Source organism: Triticum dicoccoides, chromosome 4B (genome assembly GCF_002162155.2).
Source record: "Triticum dicoccoides isolate Atlit2015 ecotype Zavitan chromosome 4B, WEW_v2.0, whole genome shotgun sequence".
Lineage (NCBI taxonomy): Eukaryota > Viridiplantae > Streptophyta > Magnoliopsida > Poales > Poaceae > Triticum > Triticum dicoccoides.
In genome coordinates, this window is record NC_041387.1 from 524,147,547 (window position 1) to 524,168,123 (window position 20,577).

The window sequence follows — 20,577 nt, forward strand, 5'->3', positions numbered from 1 at the left end:
TGATAAGCATCGTCGTTCTAAATTTGCTTCTAAGTCTCATGAAGGTTTCCTACTAGGTTATGGCTCAAACTCTCACACATACCGTGTCTACAACAATTTCACCCGAAAGGTTGAAGAGACAGTAGATGTGAAGTTTGATAAATCTAACGGCTCGCAAGTAGAGCAATTGCCAATTGATGAAGGAGACAAAGATCCTTCGGAAGCAATCCAAGACTTGTCTATTGGCAAGGTTCGTCCAACGGAGGTGAAGGAGAGTACCTCGTCCATCCAAGTGGAAGCTTCTACTTCACGACAAGGTGAACTATCGGTGTCAAAACCGGCGGATCTCGGGTAGGGGGTCCCGAACTGTGCGTCTAAACGGATGGTAACAGGAGACAAGGGACACGATGTTTTTACCCAGGTTCGGGCCCTCTCGATGGAGGTAAAACCCTACTCCTGCTTGATTAATATTGATGATATGGGTAGTACAAGAGTTGATCTACCATGAGATCACAGAGGCTAAACCCTAGAAGCTAGCCTATGGTATGATTGTTGTTCGCCCTATAGACTAAAACTCTCCGGTTTATATAGACACCGGAGAGGGCTAGGGTTACACAGAGTCGGTTACAATGGGAGGAGATCTTCATATCATATCGCCAAGCTTGCCTTCCACGCCAAGGAAAGTCCTATCCGGACCCAGGACGAAGTCTTCAATCTTGTATCTTCATAGTCCAGGAGTCCGGCCAAAGGTTATAGTCCGGCCATCCGAACACCCCCTAATCCAGGACTCCCTAAGTAGCCCCTGAACTAGGCTTCAATGACGATGAGTCCGGCGCGCAAATTGTCTTCGGCATTGCAAGGCGGGTTCCTCCTCCGAATACTTCATAGAAGTTGTTGAACACAAGGATAGTGTCCGGCTCTGCAAAATAAGTTCCACATACCACCGTAGAGAGAATAATATCTGCACAAATCTAATCTGCTGACGTATTCCGCAGCATGACATCACGCCATGGCCAAGCCTTTATTCGAATCATTTTATTGTTCCACCTCAGCGTGTTTAGCGAGGCGGTTTCCTTGGAACGTCTTGTCAAAGCAAAGATCATGTCCCCTTATTCTGGGATTCTCATCAGTACGGGCGTGGGTAACCCAACCGCGCCATTAACTGTGGAGCTTGCGAGATAAACGAGTTATATTAGGCTGGTGGGGGCTTATAGTTTCGGCCGCCCATATAAGGGGATAAGGATCCACCCTTTCCATTTACGCCTTCTTCCTCCTTTGCTTATCCATCCCTGCGCACTCGAGCTCCAGCGCCCAAGTCCGCACTTCCCACCTCAACCTTCTCCAATCATGTTCGGAGCGGGAGGTAGATGGATGGCCTCCTCCGTCACGGAGGGGCAAATCAAAAAGTTAAGGAAGGCCGGATACTTGTCTGACGACATCGCGCACCGGCTTCCAGATGAGGGGCAACTTATCCCCACCCCTGGGCCCCATGAGAGGGTCATATTTCTCAACCATTTCGTCCGCAGACTGGGCTTTCCTCTTCACCCGTTCGTCCGGGGGCTCATGTTCTACTATGACCTGGATTTCCACGATCTGGCCCCGAACTTCATCCTCAACATCTCGGCGTTTATCGTCGTGTGCGAGGCCTTCCTCCACATTCAGCCTCACTTTGGCCTATGGCTGAAGATCTTCAGCGTCAAGCCGAAGGTCGTGAGCGGACGTCAAGCGGAGTGCGGAGGCGCCATGGTGGGCAAGATAGCCAAGGTTACATGTCTTGAGGGTGCCTTGTAGAGACCATCAAAGGGTGGCAGTCGGGGTGGTTCTATATCACCGAGCCGCGTGACCCTGAATGGGCAGCGGCCCCCGAATTCCGATCTGGCATCCCGACACGGTTCACATCTTGGAAAGAGACGGGCCTGTCGTGGGGTAGTTCGGCAGAGGTGACCGGACTTTAAACCTGTGTTAAAGATCTGATAGACAGGAAGGTCAAACTTGTCACCGTAGTCCAGGTCATGCTTTTTCGCCGGATCCTCCCGTGTCAACGACGGGCTTTTAATCTGTGGGAATTCGACCCGGCTCAGCACCAAACTTTGTCCAGATTCTTCGATACAACGCACGAAGATGCCTGGAAGGTGCTTTTCAAGAGCTCCGAGGTCCACCCTCCCATCACCGAGGATCGCGGATTCTGCACGAAGCACCAAGCCAGTGCGTTAAGCTTAATTTTCCCATTACGGGGTATTTGTTTTCCATAGTTTGACTCTATGCGGGATCTAAACTCCCATCCCTTTAACAGGACTGGCAGAAGAAGGCCGGACAGATCAACTGTCCGACTCCTTTGCCAGAAGACCCATCGGATGCTCGTTTGACAAAGCTGCTGGTTCCGGTACCCCACGTGGTGCCGGAGAAGAAGGCCAAGAAGAAGGCCACGGGGACTCGAAAGAGTTCCCGACGCCTGGTGGTGTCGGATTCATCGCCTGACAACCCCGAAGCACCCTCCACCTCTAAGGAGGAGGAGGAGGAGGAAGAAGAAGCCTCTCCCCCTCCAGCGGGGGGAGGAAAGAAAAGGAAGGCCGCCCCAACTGGGGAGGCCGGAGGGTCCAAGAAGGGGAGGACCCTTCTGCCCGACTACGCCTTTGATGCCGAAGACGGCAGGGAGGAATGGCCATCCAGGGTTAAGCTCCTGGCAAAATCTTAAGTGTCCGAATACCAGAATAACTTATGGCGCTCCTCTATTGTGTGGTACCTTCTGACGCCGAATTCAATCATGCAGTCCGCCCAAGGCTCAGCTCAGCGATTCGCCGAGCGGCACCCTGGATTCGTCGGATGTGAATAGCGCTTCACTTACGACGGCCTCCTCCCCTCTCCCTACGGACGACGCCGAGGTGGAGTCCCAAAATGGACTAAACCAGGAGGAGGTGGTCTTGGAGGCGCCGCAAGGCGACCTCCCGGATTCCAGGCCCAAAGGGGGTAAAGCCCCAGAGGTCTCTAAGTCCGGCCCTGGGCCGGACACTGCTCCGGAACCTTCAGTGGTTCCGGAGTCCGGCAGGTGGCGCCTTCGTAAGAAGGGCAAGCCTACGACGCCGGCGACCTCCGTCCAACTGGAGGCACCGGACAATTTGCTGGAGGTGCTTAACGGCGCCTCCATCGACGAGGAACACCGCACTGTTATGAGTGCGGTGATTCAGAAGGTTCAGTCCGCCAAGAGCGGGCTGACTGAAGCCTGTACCAGCCTTCTAACAGGCTTTGAGGTAAGTTTTAAGATATGTAAGAATATTACCGCATAGACAGTAGCCCCTGGTGCTTAGTTCGGTGTTTGGAAAGAAAAGCCGAGCTGAGGATCTAAAATGATATATGCAGAGTCTAACATAAATATGTCAATATGGGAATGCAGGCTGCGCTGCTAACCTCTGCCGCACTGACTGCGGAGGTCAATGCATTGAAGGAGAGCCTCGAGCGGTCCGAGAACGAGCTTGGCCTTGCCAAGAAGCAGCTTGAGGACAAGGAAGGTAAGTAATACCTTATTAAAGTAATACCTTATAGAAAGGATTTGGTTGCAAAAAATGACAGGAATAACGTGGGTATTGCAGGGGCCACAACCGAAGTGGCGACCCTAAAGGAAGCGGTGTCCAAGGCCGAAAACAGTGCGACCTTGGAGCTCACCGAGCGAGAGAAGCAGGAGGCGCGGGTGGCGGAGGTGCGGCAAGAGCTCCAGGCTCTCGTGGAGAAACACGAGAGTTTGGAGTGTGACTCGAAGACTCGAGAGTCCGAGCTCCCCTTGGCCCTTGAGAGGCGAGAAAGAAGATAGCGGCGGGTAAGGCATTCTTTATGCAAAGCAAGCATATAAAAGTGAATTATCTCTTACTTACCCGAATTCGGAGCTCTCCAGGAGCGCTCGCCGATTTGCCCCATAGTATGTCTGATGCTGCCGCATTCTACCAAGCCGAGGAGGGGAGCTCGACGGAAAAGGTGTTCTGGTCTCAATATGCTGAGGCCGGACATCTGGTGCCCCTGAGCGACCAGCTGAAGCAGCTGGTCGAGCTCCACAAGGTGGCCGAACAGGCCATGAAGGGCCTCATAGTTCGACTTTGGCCTAGAGAAGCCATGCCTGGGAGCTACTTCGGTTTGGTGCGGCGGCTGGTGGACGCTTGTCCATGGATTGAAGTCATCAAGTGCTCCGTCTGTATTGAAGGTGCCCGTCGGGCCCTTGCCCGTGCTAAAGTGCACTGGGCAAGATGGACGCCGAGAAGCTTGTGATGGATGCGCCACCGCCGGGCAAGGAGTATCGCAAGCCCGAGATGTATTATAAGGGCGTCCTAAAGGGTGCCCGCCTTATAGCGGGTGAATGCTCCAAAGATGTAATTTTTGAGTAGACTCGCATCTGGTATCCTGTACGCTGAAAACTTTGTTCATATGCGCTAAGCAATGCTTGTTAATTTAAAATATTACCTTCTGTGCGGCCGTTTATCAAATCTGAGAGACGCAAGTCGTCGGCTTCTACCCCCATGCCACGAGTGCTGGGGTGTTTGGGATAAACCTGAGCGCTCTTGTTCCCATTCTTGGGTCCATCTAGGGAGGCGCTCAGCACAACGAACAAGGCCATCGGACTTATAATGCTTTATCACTCTCACTTAGCCATAGAATTCTATAATTTTAAATTTCGGCGAAGCCCCTAGTATTCGGAAGACCGAGTTCAGGGCGCTATCCACGCCTAGGCCAGATGAATCCAGCTCCTCGCTCTAAGCGGCATAAGTCTTTAGGGACTCGAAAAACCTCGCAAACAGCGACCGGTCTCTCGCACTATCATGACGGTCAGTTTTAGCTTTCTCTCTTGAGGTGTTAACCCAGCTCGACTGGGGCACAATCGCAGTAGTTCTCCCATCGCTACCTTGGCCAACATTGCGGAACCTAAGGTATCAAAACATGGGAGCCGGGCAAACCCAACTATTGACCCAAGACATGATTCGGAGCCGATGCATATAGTGCTATAAGTTCGGGGTGCCACACTCATGAGAGTGTTCAGTCTTCTCACACCGTGTTATGGGGTGCTTAAGCCCCTGGTGTATTGGCCGTACCAAAGTGTACGGTTGCATAATGTCATGACTGAACATACTTGTATAAAAATAGATGAATACAATAATAGATAAGAGCTATGTATTGTTTATTAAAAAGGGCTGCTATGAAAGCAGAACGATACAAATAGTGCGATAAGCAAGAGATGGGATTATCTGACATGTCCCCTTCCAGGGGCAAGCTATGAGACTTTAAGTAAAACAGGTATTTAGCTCGTTATAGAGACCACCTGGACATTTGACGTGGCTTGTTCTCTCCCTGGCTGTTGCATCGTGTGTTCGGCGAGTGTATTGTCGGACAGGCCTTCCGGATAGTTGGGTCCTGAAAGTATATAAAAAAAGGAAACGTCAGAGTAGGGAGCCCCTAGTGTGGTTGAGCCGCATTCTGGGCGTGTCGTGGTTGTGCCCCTCCCCTTATGCCCATGGTATTTCCAAAGCATAATTATGTACGCGTGGTACCGTTATCACCATCTGGCGAGGGCTGGGGTTGGGGCCGCACTGCTATGCTTGCTCAGAACGTGCCAGCCGGTTTTGTTGTAGGTTAATTCGGGCGCGCTTGATGTTGTCCAGACGTTTAACACCCGGATTGGAGAATTGCCTTGAGAGGCTACTCTGTACTGCTGCCACCAGGGCCGCCATGTGCTCCTCCGTTCGGAGAGAGCGTTCGGTGTTTCCATTTACCGTAATGACTCCGCGAGGGCCTGGCATCTTGAGCTTGAGATATGCGTAGTGCGGCACCGCATTGAATTTTGCGAATGCGGTTCGTCCGAGCAGGGCGTGATAGCCACTGCAGAATGGGACTATGTCGAAGATTAAATCTTCACTTCGGAAATTATCCGGGGATCCGAAGACCACTTCGAGTGTAACCGAGCCTATACAGCTGGCTTCTACACCTGGTATGATGCCTTTAAAGGTTGTCTTTGTGGGTTTAATCCTTGAGGGATCTATACCCATTTTTCACACTGTATCCTGATAAAGCAGGTTCAGGCTGCTGCCGCCGTCCATGAGGACTCTAGTGAGGTGAAATCCATCAATGATTGGGTCTAGGACGAATGCGGTGAATCCGCCGTGACGGATGCTAGTGGGGTGGTCCCTTCGATCAAAAGTGATCGGGCAGGAGGACCATGGGTTGAACTTTGGGGCGACTGGCTCCAACGCATAGACGTCCTTGAGAGCATGCTTCCGCTCCCTTTTTGGGATATGGGTTGCGTATATCATGTTCACCGTCCGCACTTGCGGGGGGAAGCCCCTCTGTCCTTTGTTGTTCGGCGGCCGGGGCTCCTCCTCGTCATCGCTATGCAGCCCCTTTTCTCTGGTTTCGGCACTTAACTTGCCTGCCTGCTTGAACACCCAACAATCCCTGTTGGTGTGGTTGGCTGGTTGTTCGGGGGTGCCGTGTATCTGGCACGAGCGATCGAGTATCCGGTCTAAACTGGATGGGCCCGGAGGGTTTCTTTTGAATGGCTTCTTCCGCTAACCGGGTTTAGAGCCTCTGAATCCGACATTAACTGTCGTATCCTCAGTATTGTCGCTGCTAATGCGGCGCTTGTGCTTGTTGCGACGTGACCTGCCATTGTTGTCCTTGGTATCTGAATTGCCAGGGCTCTTGGTTATGTTATTGCTACGAGCTAGCCAGCTGTCTTCTCCCGCGCAAAAGCGGGTCATGAGTGTCGTGAGGGCTGTCATAGATTTCGGCTTTTCCTGTCCTAGGTGTCGGGCAAGCCATTCGTCTCGGATGTTGTGCCTGATGGCTGCAAGGGCCTCGGCGTCCGGACAGCCGACTATTTGATTTTCTTGGTTAGGAACCGTGTCCAGAATTGTCTGGCCGATTCCTCTGGCTGCTGGATTACGTTGCTTAGGTCATCGGCGTCTGGTGGTCGCACATAAGTGCCCTGGAAGTTGTCAAGGAACGCGGATTCCAGGTCCTCCCAGCAACTAATTGACTCTGCTAGCAGGCTGTTAAGCCAATGCCGAGCTGGTCCTTTAAGCTTGAGCGGGAGGTATTTGACGGCGTGTAGATCATCACCATGGGCCGTGTGGATATGAAGGAGATAATCCTCGATCCATACTGCGGGATCTGTTGTGCCATCGTATGATTCGATGTTTACGAGTTTAAAACCCTCGGGGATTTGATGATCCATTACTTCCTCTATGAAGCATAGTGGGTGTGCGGCGCCCCTGTGCTGGGCTATATTGCAACGTAGCTTAGATGAGCTTTGTATGTTGTGTTCGGCCTGGCCGTATTTATCATACCCGGTGTGACGGTTATCGTCACGTGACATGGGGCACCCACACGATCTGTAGATCGATCCTGTTTACCTTGCCTTATCCTCCAATATGTCTCGCAGGTCTGTTGCATTTCCCCGTGCTCTGGTATTCTTGGAGCGGCGCCGGGGTGCGGCTTGGGTTGAGGGCCAAAAGGCCTCTCTGTCGCGGCCACGGGGTGGCCGATCGGGCGCATCGTACGCTGGTGATGTAGGTTTAGTTGCTTCCTCCTCTAGTTGGGGTAGCAGCCTGTGCTTTGGATAGCTCTTGGAGGGGCGTTCGAGTTTATACTCTTCGGCCGCCAGGACTTCAGTCCATCTGTCGGCTAGCAAGTCTTGGTCAGCTCTAAGTTGCTACTGTTTTTTCTTGAGGCTGCTTGCCGTGGCCATAAGCCTACATTTGAAACACTCTTGTTCGACGGGATCCTCTGGCATGACGAATTCATCGTTGTCGAGGCTTGCCTCGTCTTCGGAGGGAGGCATATAATTGTCGTCCTCGACCTCCCTGTCTGCCGCTCTCCCATGAGGGCTGGCTCCTCCGTCCTCCTGCGCTGAATCCTGCTGGAGGGGGTTGTCTTCGGCACTGTCCTGTGTGTTGTTGTCTCTAGTGTCGGACTCGCCGTTTTTGCTTTGGCAGGATTTAGAGCGGCGCCGCTGACGTTGGCGCTTGGGTTGCTTCTTGGAGGGGTCGTCCTCCATTTTTTCATCGCCATCCCCTGCTTTGGGGTTGTCCACCATGTATATGTCATATGACGAGGTGGCTTTCCAGTGCCCTATAGGTGCTGGTTCTTGGTCGTCTCCTTCATCGGCGTCCATACCGTCGATGTCTTCGGAGTCGAAGTCGAGCATGTCGGTTAGATCATCGATAGTGGCTACAAAGTGGGTGTGGGTGGGTTTCGAATTTCTTCGTCGTACGCATCCCAACCATGCTGGCCATAGTCCGTCCAGGGCTCTCCTGACAAAGAGAGAGACTTTAGTGAATTCAGGATATCGCCAAAGGGCGAGTGCTGAAAGACGTCCGTGGCGGTGAACTCCATGATCGGAGCCCAATCGGGTTCGATCAGAAGGGGTGCGGAAGATTCGGAATCCGGAACGGAGTCCGGCACCTTGGAGTCACGGGCCTCGCAAAGGACTAGGCTGGTATTCGGCTCTATCACCGTAGAGATTGCGGCTCATGGGGCGGCGTCCAACCGTCCGTCCCCGACTGGCGCAGTCGGCTCCGAGCTAATGGTCGGAGCGGACACCTGAGCGGCGCTCTGGGCGCTGTCCGGCGGCAGAGCTAGATCATGCCCATCGTGATAGTGCGGCGCGCTCGGCCGTGGGTCGAATCCGTCGAAGATCAAGTCCCCGTGGATGTCGGCCGTGTAGTTTAAGCTTCCAAACCTGACCTGATGGCCAGCGGCGTAGCTTTCGATCTGCTCCAGATGGCCAAGCGAATTGGCCCGCAGTGCGAAGCCGCCGAATACGAAGATCTGTCCGGGGAGAAAGGTCTCACCCTGGACCGTGTCATGATTGATGATCGAAGAAGCCATTGGGCCTAAAGGTGACGACACAGAGGAACTCTCAATGAAAGCACCAATGTTGGTGTCAAAATAGGCGGATCTCGGGTAGGGGCAAGGTTGTCAGAATCGCGATTCTCTTATACGATTCTACGACTTTACGATCCAAACTAACCCCTCCGATTCTACGAATTTACTTCATAGAATCTACGTTCCTACGACCCTAATAGTGAAGATTCTATGATTTGCGATCCTACCATCGGAGCTCCGATCCGATTCAAAATCATGATTCTGACAACCTTGGGTAGGGGGTCCCAAACTGTGCGTCTAAGCAGATGGTAACAGGAGACAAGGGACACGATGTTTTTACCCAGGTTCGGGCCCTCTCGATGGAGGTAAAATCCTACTCCTGCTTGATTAATATTGATGATATGGGTAGTACAAGAGTTGATCTACCACGAGATCAGAGAGGCTAAACCCTAGAAGCTAGCCTATGGTATGATTGTTGTTCGTCCTACGGACTAAAACTCTCCGGTTTATATAGACACCGGAGAGGGCTAGGGTTACACAGAGTCGGTTACAATGGGAGGAGATCTTCATATCATATCGCCAAGCTTGCCTTCCACGCCAAGGAAAGTCCTATACGGACATGGGACAAAGTCTTCAATCTTGTATCTTCATAGTCCGGGAGTCCGGCCAAAGGTTATAGTCCAGCCATCCGAACACCCCCTAATCCAGTACTCGCTCATGAACCAAGAGTTGATACGGAACCATCCACAAGTGGGACACACCAAGATGAAGAAAACGAGGAAGTGCATCAAAATGACCGTCAACAACCTCCTTCTCCACCACGACAAGAGAATGACAATGCCAACAATGAAGAAGATCAAGAAGAATAAGAAGAAGATGAAGAAGATGTTCAACCAAGACCCAAGCAAAAGCTTTCACGAGTTCGAGCAAGAATTGCTAAAGACCATCCCGTCGAGCAAATCTACAATGATATTCAAACCGGGAGAATCACTCGCTCTAAAACTCGTTTAGCTAACTTTTGTGAAAACTATTCTTTCATCTTTAGCATTGAACCTATGAAGGTCGAAGAAGCATTGGAATATCCAGATTGCATAAATGCTATGCATGAAGTACTACACAACTTTGAGAGAAACCAAGTTTGGAAATTGGTCGAGAAGCCCGACAACAACCACAACATCATTGGTACCAAATGGGTGTTTCGCAACAAGCAAGATGAAGATGGACAAGTAGTTCCCAACAAAGCACGTCTCGTCGCCCAAGGATACACACAAGTCGAAGGTATGGACTATGGTGAGACTTAATTATGCTCCCGTTGCTAGACTTGAGTCCATTTGCATCTTACTCGCCTATGCTAATCACCATGATATCACATTGTACCAAATGGACATTAAAAGTGCTTTTCTAAATGGTGAAATAGAGGAGGAAGTTTATGTTAAGCAACCTCCCGGCTTTGTCAATCCTAAGAAACCCAATCATGTCTATAAACTTCGCAAAGCTCTTTATGGTCTTAAACAAGCTCCTAGAGCTTGGTACAAATGCTTGACTAAGTTTTTCTTGGAAAGGGATTTGAAATTGGGAAAATTGATTCTACTCTTTTTACTAAAAGGGTTAATGGAGAACTCTTTGTATGCCAAATTTATGTTGATGATATCATATTTGGATCAACTAACCCTCATTTTAGTGAGAAGTTTGGAAAGCTAATGTCGGAGAAGTTTGAGATGTCAATGATGAGTGAACTCAAATTCTTTCTTGGGTTGCAAGTCAAGCAAACTAAGGAAGGTACTTTTGTCACTCAAACGAAGTACACTAAGGACTTATTCAAGAAGTTCAATATGCAAGAATGCAAAGGTATGTCCACACCCATGCCTACTAGTGGACATCTTGATTTGACCAAAGATGGTGAACCGGTTGATCAAAAGGTCTATCGCTCTATGATTGGTTTATTGTTATACCTATGTGCTTCACGTCCTGATATTATGCTAAGTGTGTGCATGTGTGCAAGATATCAAGCTGCTCCTAAAGAATGTCATCTTAAGGCTGTGAAAAGGATAGTGAGATACTTGATACATACACCAAATTTTGGCATTTGGTATCCTAAGAGGGCCTCTTTCGATCTTGTTGGCTACTCTAACTCGGACTATGTCAGAGACGAGGTTGATAGAAAGTCCACTTCGGGTACTTGTCAATTTCTTGGTAGATCTCTTGTGTCTTGGTCCTCCAAGAAACAAAACTCGGTATCCTTATCTACCGCCGAAGCGGAGTACATTGCCGCTGGTTCATGTTGTGCTCAATTACTTTGGATGACCCAAACTCTTAAATATTATGCGATATATGTGAAACATGTTCCATTGCTTTGTGACAATGAAAGTTCTATCAAAATTGGACATAATCCTGTGCAACATTCTCGAACTAAGCATATTGAAGTTCGTCATCATTTCATTCGAGATCATGTTGCTAAGGGTGACATTGATCTTAAGCATGTTTGCACCGAAAAGCAATTAGCGGATATATTCACTAAACCTCTTGATGAGAAAGTGTTTTGCAGGTTGAGAGGAGAATTGAACATCATTGATGCTTCAAACTTGGAGTAGGAACTACATTGGATACATGCAAGACATGAGCTTATGACTAATCCTTGATATTTCTCTTATGATGAAAATCTTATGTCTTGGATATATTTGCATCTTGCATGTTATCTAACCCATGTAGGAACTTGGTTGAATCAAATTCCATGAGATTGTAACCTACTCACATCTTGAGCAATCTCTACACCACCAAGTCTCTATACAAAGGTGGTTGAAGACAAGGAAGCACGGAACCATTCAAACATATCCTTTGACAAGTTCTTTGATGAGCTTCATGATTGTCATTTTTGGATACACAAGTGCTCTTCCTTGCAAGAACTAACCCGTGTAGGTATGTGGACTCAAATTCCAAGTGGTGCTCCCAACTCTTGATGAGCCACATCAACCTTGAGCAACCCACACAAGTTCAACTACATGATCAACACCACCAACCAAGGTATGTTATTCCATCTTAGAGAAGCTTTACTCCAAGACATGAGCTAAAGCAACTCGACAAGATGTGAATACATCAAGATGCTTGAACGAAAAATGGTAACCCCATTTTGAGCGTAAACGATGAGTATGACCTATGATCAAGTGATCTCACTTGACTCCCAAGTCAATATACTTTAACATAGGGGACTTTATCGCCGACCATCTCTAGATGAAGTTCGCTTGTGTTCGTTTCTGTGTTTTTGCATTTGTCTCATGCATATTTGTTTCCCCTTTCAAAAAAAACTTCATCTAGATTTCTTTCTTTTCTTTTTGTTTGCTCTGCATTTTATGCATCCAATTCATTGCATATCATTTAGATAATTCCTTGCCAATCTTTGTGAGATCCTACTAGACTAGTGAGCTGAGGTGACAAGTGTTTTCTCTGCGATGAACTCAGTTCCACCAATTAGTTATTTTTGGTCCAACCGAATTCTTTCGGTACAACCAAAGCATACAACTCGGTGCCACCGATTTCACCACAGGAAAAATAGTTTGCCACTTATTCTGTGTTTCGTCTGTTCCAGCTCCACTCAATGAATCTTGTCCTCTACAAGCATCACATTTTCATAAATGCTTTGTGCTGTGACTCAAGGATCAAACCCATTCACGACAAATTCCAGAAGCCCTTCTTGGAAATTGATGTCAAAGGGGGGAGAGAGATCACATCAAAGCTTATCATTTAGAGAGAGATCACATCAGAGAATATCACTTCCATTGGGAGAGAGAGAGATCTCCAGGGGGAGAAAATACTCAAGTAGAAAGTATTTCTCAAGGATCCCAGATGATTGGTGTTCAAGAGGAGAGATGCCACATGTCTTTTTGGGGGAAAGACATGTTCATATGTGCTTATTTGCATTAGTTTGCACTAGCTCTGTTCATTCATATTCTTCAGCTCTGATTTTCTGTTCCCTATCTGTCGTGGTTCTAAGTCTGGCAGTAATGTAGGGGGGTACTAAGGAGAGGCAAGATCCTAGCTATGGAGTAGTTGTACACACAAGGGTTTACGAGTTCAGGCCCTTCTCAAAGGAAGTAACAGCCCTACGTCTCGGTGCCCGGAGGCGGTCGACTGGATTATATGTGTGAGAGTTACAGGGATGCGAACCCTTCTGCTAGTGGAGAGGGGTCGCTTATATAGAGGACGCCAAGACCCCAGCCAGCCCACATAGTAGAGGGCTTAAAGTACATTAAGGCCAGGCGTTACTGGTAATGCCTTACATAAAGTGTCATCATGACCATAAAGACTACTTAATTACAAACCGTTTGGATACAGAGTGGCTCTAGAACTCCTGGTGGTCGAGTGAGTCTTCATGGTCGAGTGTCTTCAAGTCCGTCGAGTGGAATCCCTCTAGGTCGACTGGAAGACGATTTCTTCTAAAGATGTCCTTGGGGAGGGTACCTTGGACAGGTCCATGACCCTACCCTAGGTACGTGACTTCATCATTAGCCCCCGAATGGATCGAGGTTTGAGTGAGGAAGGAGTTGATAATCTTTCTGACCTATTTTCTGGTGCTGTGAATGTGTTTTGCTCTGGATCAATGACTTTTTAGCGATGGCGTCAACTTCTCTTTCAATCGCCTTGATCCATTCTTCATATCTGTCGAGTGAACTTTATGAACTTGGAGATTTCCAAGCGACGGATCGCAGGAGATCTTCCGTCTGAAAAGTTGCCCTGCGGTTAGCGGATTTAGTGGGATCTGAATTTCGGGAAGCGCATGAAGTGGAGAAGGCCGCGGTACTCGGATGGGATAAGGCAGAGACACCTCAATTTTCGTGCCGCCTTTTTCGCCACGTATCGCTCGCGCGACTGTTTCGGGATTTGACAGGATTGCCCGGGCCTACCAGTCAGCCACTCAGAAGCGACTCCATATAAGGCACCGGGCGGAGGTTTTTCAACAGTGCTCCTTCATTTTCCCCTCCCCCGTCTTCAGATTCATCCTCCGCTGTGCTTGCTATTTGTTCAGCACCGCTGCTCCATACCAGCCTCGTCGATGACAATGGTGAAGGAGAAGACGGCGGCTTTGGAGCGGGCGAAGAAGGCGACGACGAAGGCGAAGGGGAGAGCGACCAGTCGGGGTGGATCCTCGTCGCGGTCCCGCCTGCCGCAAGGTTGGATCCAAGGGGATTGGATCCGCTCGACCATCACCCAGAAGGATCTCAACGACCTGGCCAACGAAGGGCTGGTCGAGCACGGGGCAGCTAGGCTTCCGGGGACGGAGTGGCAGCCGCAGCCACAGGAGGGTGAGTGTGTCCTCTTAGAGACCCATGTCGATCGTGGGTTTTCTCTGCCGCCGCATCTTTTCTTTCGGGGGTTTCTGAACTTCTTCGGGGCACAGCTCCATCACTTCACACCCAATTACATTGCCTATCTCGCCGCTTTCGTGTCTTTGTGCGAAAAACTTCTTGGGTTGTCGGCCGCACTGGGGCCTTTGCAAACACATATTCACTTGTCGCTCTCAGACGGTGAAAAAGGCTAATCCGAATGATGAGAGAACCCAAGTAATCCAGATGTGCGGGGGTCTTGGGGTCCAGATGAAGAGTAAGAGTGCTTTTCCAGCTATGACCCTACCCGAGTCAGTTAGAGGGTGGCAGTCGACCTGGTTCTATTGCCAAGACCTGTCGAGGCCAGGGCAGTCGACTGGGCCACCTCGCTTCTCCATGAGTCGAGTGAACAAGCCGTCTTCTCTGAAAGTGCTACCGGAGGAGAAGGCTCAGGTTAAAATGTTGATGGAGTGTGTAGTCCAACTCATTCACGACGGTGTGACTGGCATGGATCTTCTGGAGGTTTTCCTTCGACGATGCATCCAGCCACTCCAGTACCGAGGCCACCCGATGTGAATTTACTCTGGTACTGAAGACACCACTCGGGTCCACCCAGAGGAGGTCGACGACGTCACACTGGAGAGGTGGATGACTGCCATCACAGGGAACAAGGACAACCCTCGTGGGGCCAGGAGGATCCCGCCACTCGACCAGTCTTATGAACCAAACAAGGTATGACCACTTATCTCCGACTGTAATCATGTTTCGTCCATTCTGTTTTGCTGCGGATCAGTCAATCGACTTTTGTCTTGTTTGTTGTCTTTCAGGCTACCACTGAGTTGTATTCGATGCCCAACGGGGCGCAAGCACCGACCGAGGAGGAGGAAGGAAGTGGAGGTGAAAGTCAAGAGGAGTGGGAATCGGATGGCGATGAGGGTGATGAAGATGCTGGCTCCAATGAGGAGGAGGAGGAGGGAGAGGAAGAGGAAGTTGCGCCTCCCCGTTCTGAAAGAAGGTCCAAGCTTGCCCATGACCCTGCAGTCGAGCATGGCAAGGGGGCCGCGCCTGTTGTGCAGTCGACCAAGCGTCCTCGGACGACCTCTCCGGCACTGACTGAGAAAGCGCCGAAGCAATCTCGAGTGGTACCGTCAAAGCCGATGAAGGCCTTGCCGAAGATGAAGATGGTGATTCCCACTATTTTTGGGTAATGACATAACTTGTGTCCTCTTGTTTCTCATGGATTTATTCTTGGTCGATTCGTTAGCTGACCGACTGATTTCTGAAACTGTAGTGCTGCTACTTCTGATACCTCGGCCAGACCTGAAGATCAAGAAATGGAGGATGTCGTCACTTCCAACCCTGGTATGACCTTTGAGGTTTTGTTTTCAGTCGGTGGGATCTTCGTTTTTAACTTTGACTCTTTTCTGCAGCTCCATCTAATATCATCATTGATCTTCCTGACGATGATGAAGACGAGAAACCACTGAGGCAGAGGAGGAATAGGAGAGCGTCAGCTGGCAAGACAGCTCAGGTCGTATCAGCACCTGAGACGTTGGTTGCAGAGGGGGACAACTTCACTCGGCCTACCGTATCCTTTGCGGTGCCGCTGACGAGTGCTCGCCCTTCGTCGTCGAGTGCTGGTCAGCCTTCACTTTTCTCTACCCACCACGTCCCCGAAGACCAAGCAAGCGCTGCTAAAGAAGCCATACGCCAGGCGGGGGTCATGATGGAGCAAGTGAAGGTGATCCGAGACGCCAGTCAAGCGGCTTATGACGCCAGTTCGGCCCTTCAGAGCAATGTACAGGTTGGTCGGTCACTGCCTGTTCTGTTAGGATATGGTACCTGAAAACTTTTCTTTCTGAAAATCTTAGTATCTGTCGTACGCCCACTGGGTGTGTCGATTGAGATTCTGGATTGGTGGGGGCACGCTGAGTGCACCCACTGGGTGTAGTCCCCAAGGCTATGGTCGACTGTTGGCAATTGACCATAGTCTTTAAGTCTTGAGCTTTTTTCTCATTACTGTCTTCACTCGATCTGGTCGAATGGAATCATAAACCGGCGGAGGCATGCTGAGTGCACCCACTGGGTGTAGTCCCCGAGACTGTGGTCGACTGCTGGGAGTCGACTATGGTCTGAAGAACACCCTCTCTTTTTTTGGGGGGGGGGTCGACTGACCGACTCTAGCTGATAGAACTAGTGGGGGCACGCTAAGTGCACCCACTGGGTGTAGTCCCCGAGACTATAGTTGAATGTTTAGATTCGGCTGTAGTCTTAGAAATACTACGATTTTTCTCTTAGCCACTCGGAAGTGACCTATCTTTGACGTCTGTCGATTGGTTCTTCGCAGAAATCTTGCGAGCTTACAGCTCGTTATACTGAATTGGAGAACAAGCATATCCATCTCGAACTTGATCTGATGCTTGTCCAGGAGAACTTCACGAAGGCGAAGGAGGAGGAAAAAGGTATGTTTGGTGAGAATGTTGACGACTGTCTTTGCTTCTTGTCCATCCCCGAGTCTGATCTTACTGTGATTTTACAGATAAACTGAGGGATTCTCTGAAGAAGAAGGATCTTGACCTTGCTGAGGCGCAGAAAGCAGCTTCCGAGAAGACCAGGCTCACAAAAGAAAAGTTGGCTTCAATCAGCAAACTTGAAGAGGAAAATACTAATCTGAAAGCTGCTCTCGACGTGGCCAACCAGGACGTCACTCGACTGAAGAATGACAAGATGGTCCTGAGTGACAAAGCTAGCGAACTGGTGGGAAAGAAGAATGATCTGGAGGCTTATCTGGGAGGACTCGCCAAGAAGCTATTCCTCATGATTGAAGGTAACCCTTTGTATCTGACAGGCTTTTTAATTTTGGCCTCACCACCAAACTGCTGCCTTAACTTTGGGGTTGTGTCTATAAAGTTCTGCCAGAACTTTGAGGAGGAGACTGGTCGACTGGAGACGAGCCTAGATCCCATCAAATCTCCTGTGAAGGATGAAACTGCCATGAACGTGCTCCGACTCGAGTCTCGCGTTGCTTCCGTTGTCGACTATCTTGCAAGGCTGAAGGTTGCGACGTCACGTATCGACACGGCGCTCTGGCCAGGAGAAGCACTTCAGAATGACCTTGAGTCTCTGATGACTCGACTGAACGAAGTTCCAAGTCGAGTGCAAGAATGGAAGAAGTCTTCTGCCAGGTGCGGTGCCGATGTTGCTCTATCTCTGGTCCGTGTTCACTGCAAGGATGCGCGAGAGGACAAGCTGGTAGCTCTCAAGGTGGCCAATACCAGGAAGCATGACTTCCGATCCTTCATGGAGACCTTCATCCCTGCTGCCACTCGGATCGCAGATGGAATCGACCTAGATGAGTTCGTTGCGCCTTCCAGCCCTCCACAGGAGGGGTAAAAAACTTCTATGCTTGATGCTTTAAATTTGCCTCGGAATGCCGAGTGGTTTTTGTAACCGATAAACTTTAACAGGCTTGGTGCCTGAGCACTTCTGGATCCGTAACACGTTATCTGAACTTAGGTTTGCCGTTGAATATGTTTGCTTCTGCCTTCAAACGATCATCATCCTTTGCTTGGAATATATACTAGTGTTTGTGATGCTCTTTTGCAGGTAGGGACGAAACACAAATTGCAATTGACTTGTACTCATCATGCTTAGGCGAGCGCTGGGCTGCAGCTAAGCCCCCGAGTGGGAGGTTTTCTCTCCACTCGATAGGATTTTCAAAAACTTAGGCGAGCACTGGGCTGCAACTAAGCCCCCGAGTGGGAGGTTTGCTCACCACGCGATAGGATTTTCAAAAACTTAGGCGAGCACTGGGCTGCAGCTAAGCCCCCGAGTGGGAGGTTTGCTCACCATGCGGTAGGATTTTCAAAAACTTAGGCAAGCACTGGGATGTAGCTAAGCCCCCGAGGGGAGGTTTGCTCACCACTCGGTAGGATTTTCAAAAACTTAGGCGAGCACTGGGCTGCAGCTAAGCCCCCGAGTGGGAGGTTTGCTCGCCACTCGGTAGGATTTTCATGGTGTACCTCCGAAGGAGAAGATAGCAGTTGACCTGCGCTTCGTCCTCCTTGCAGAGTGCATGTTGTATTTGTGGCGTAGCTCGGAAGGAGAAGGCAGGAGTCGACCTGCGCCTCGTCCTCCTTGCGGAGCGCATGTTGTATTTGTGGCGTAGCTCGGAAGGAGAAGGCAGGAGTCGACCTGCGCCTCGTCCTCCTTGAGGAGCACACGTTGTATTTGTGGCGTAGCTCGGAAGGAGAAGGTAGCAGTCGACCTGCGCTTCGTCCTCCTTGCGGAGCGCACGTTGTATTTTATACATAGGCGAACACTAGGTTGCAGCTAAGCCCCCGAGTGGAAGGCTGGCTCACCACTCGGCAGGATTTTGTTTAAACTTAGGCAAGTACTTGGACTGCAGCTAAGCCTCCGAGTGGAAGGCTGGCTTACCACTCGGTAGGATTTTGTTTCAAACTTAGGCGAACAGATTCACGGCTAAGCCTCTGAGTGGAAGGCTGGCTTACCACTCGGTAGGATTTTTTTAAAACTTAGGCGAAACGGATTCGCAACTAAGCCCCCGAGTGGAAGGCTGGCTTACCACTCGGTAGGATTTTTTTTACAAACTTAGGCGAAACGGATTCGCAGCTAAGCCACCCACTGGGGGATTGATTTGTGTGAACAAAAGTAACAACAATCACTGGGAAAATTATAAAACTCTTGTCTTTGATAAATAAACTACAAAAGTACTTTTATTACAACTCATTCGAGTGAATACTTAAGTATAAAAGGGGCGGAGCAGATCCGCATTCCAAGCTCGTGGCTCGTCAATCTGGCGATCAATGTTGGAAAGACGGTATGCTCCGTTGTGGAGAACTTTGGTAACAATGAAGGGGCCTTCCCAAGTAGGGGCGAGTTTGTGTGGCTTCTGTTGGTCCACTCGGAGGACCAAGTCTCCCTCTTGGAAGGCTCGACTCTTCACATTTCTGGCATAGAATCGATGCAAGTCTTGCTGATAGATGGTCGATCGGATCATGGCCATCTCTCTTCTTCTAGAAGGTCGACTGCATCCTGCCGGGCTTGTTCTGCTTCGGCTTCAGAGTAGAGCTCGACTCGTGGTGCATTGTGAAGCAGGTCACTTGGCAGAACCGCTTCAGCTTCATAGACCAGAAAGAACGGGGTGCTCCCAGTCAACCGATTTGGAGTAGTCCTCAATCCCCAAAGAACTGATGGAAGTTCGTCGACCCACGCGCCTGCCGCGTGCTTGATGTCGCGCATCAACCGGGGTTTCAGTCCTTTGAGAATTAGGCCGTTTGCTCTTTCTGCCTGTCCATTCGACTGGGGGTGGGCGACCGAGGCATAGTCAACTCGTGTTCCTTGAGAAGCGCAGAAGGCTTTGAATTGATCGAAGTCAAAGTTTGACCCATTATCAGTGATGATGCTATGCGGAACTCCATATCTGAATATTAATTCTTTGATGAAGCTGATGGCAGTGCCTGCATCAAGATTTTTAATGGGCTTGGCTTCGATCCACTTGGTGAACTTGTCGACTGCCACCAGTACATGGGTGAAGCCGCTCCTGCCAGTTCTCAGTGGTCCATCCATATCTAACCCCCAAACAGCGAAAGGCTAGACGATTGGGATGGTCTCCAAGGCTGAGGAGGGTTTGTGTGACATGTTGGAGTAGAACTGACATCCTTCACACTTGTCGACTATCTCTTTCGCCATTTCATTTGCTCTGGGCTAGTAAAAACCCGCTCGGTATGCTTTAGCCACAATGGTCCGAGAGGACGCATGATGGCCACAGGTCCTCGAGTGGATGTCGTTGAGAATCATTCGGCCCTCTTCCGGTGTTATGCATTTCTGGCTGACTCTAGTCGCACTTTCTCTATACAACTGTCCCCTCATGACAGTAAAGGCCTTGGATCGATGAACGATCTGCCGAGCCTCTTCTTCATTCTTTGGGATCTCTTTCCCTAGGATATACGCGATTTAAGGCACTGTCCAGTCGGGAGTGATAACCAGAACTTCCATGATTAAGTCAACCACGGCTGGGACCTCAACTTCAGATGGATCTGTGGCACTTTTTGGCTGCGGGGCTTCTTCGGTGAAAGGATCTTCTTGAACTGACGGCGTGTGAACATGCTCCAAAAACACGCCACTCGGGATGGCTTCTCTTTTGGAACCTATCTTCGCCAAGTCATCAGCTGCTTGGTTTTTCAGTCGGGGAACATGATGGAGCTCTAATCCCTCGAATTTCTTCTCTAGCTTTCTGACTGCATTGCAGTAACCAGTCATAGCTGGGCTTCTGACGTCCCACTCCTTCATCACTTGGTTAATCACCAAATCCGAGTCACCGTAGACCATGAGGCGTCGGACGCCGAGTGAAATGGCCATATGCAACCCATACAAAAGTGCTTTGTATTCTGCTTCG

At 49.9% G+C, this 20,577-nt stretch overlaps 1 pseudogene; it reads left to right on the top strand.

Annotated features, from left to right (window-relative positions):
- Positions 1–1,326: 1,326 nt before the first annotated feature.
- The window catches only part of LOC119294415, a 75,787-nt pseudogene continuing 56,536 nt past the window's right edge, over positions 1,327–20,577 (top strand).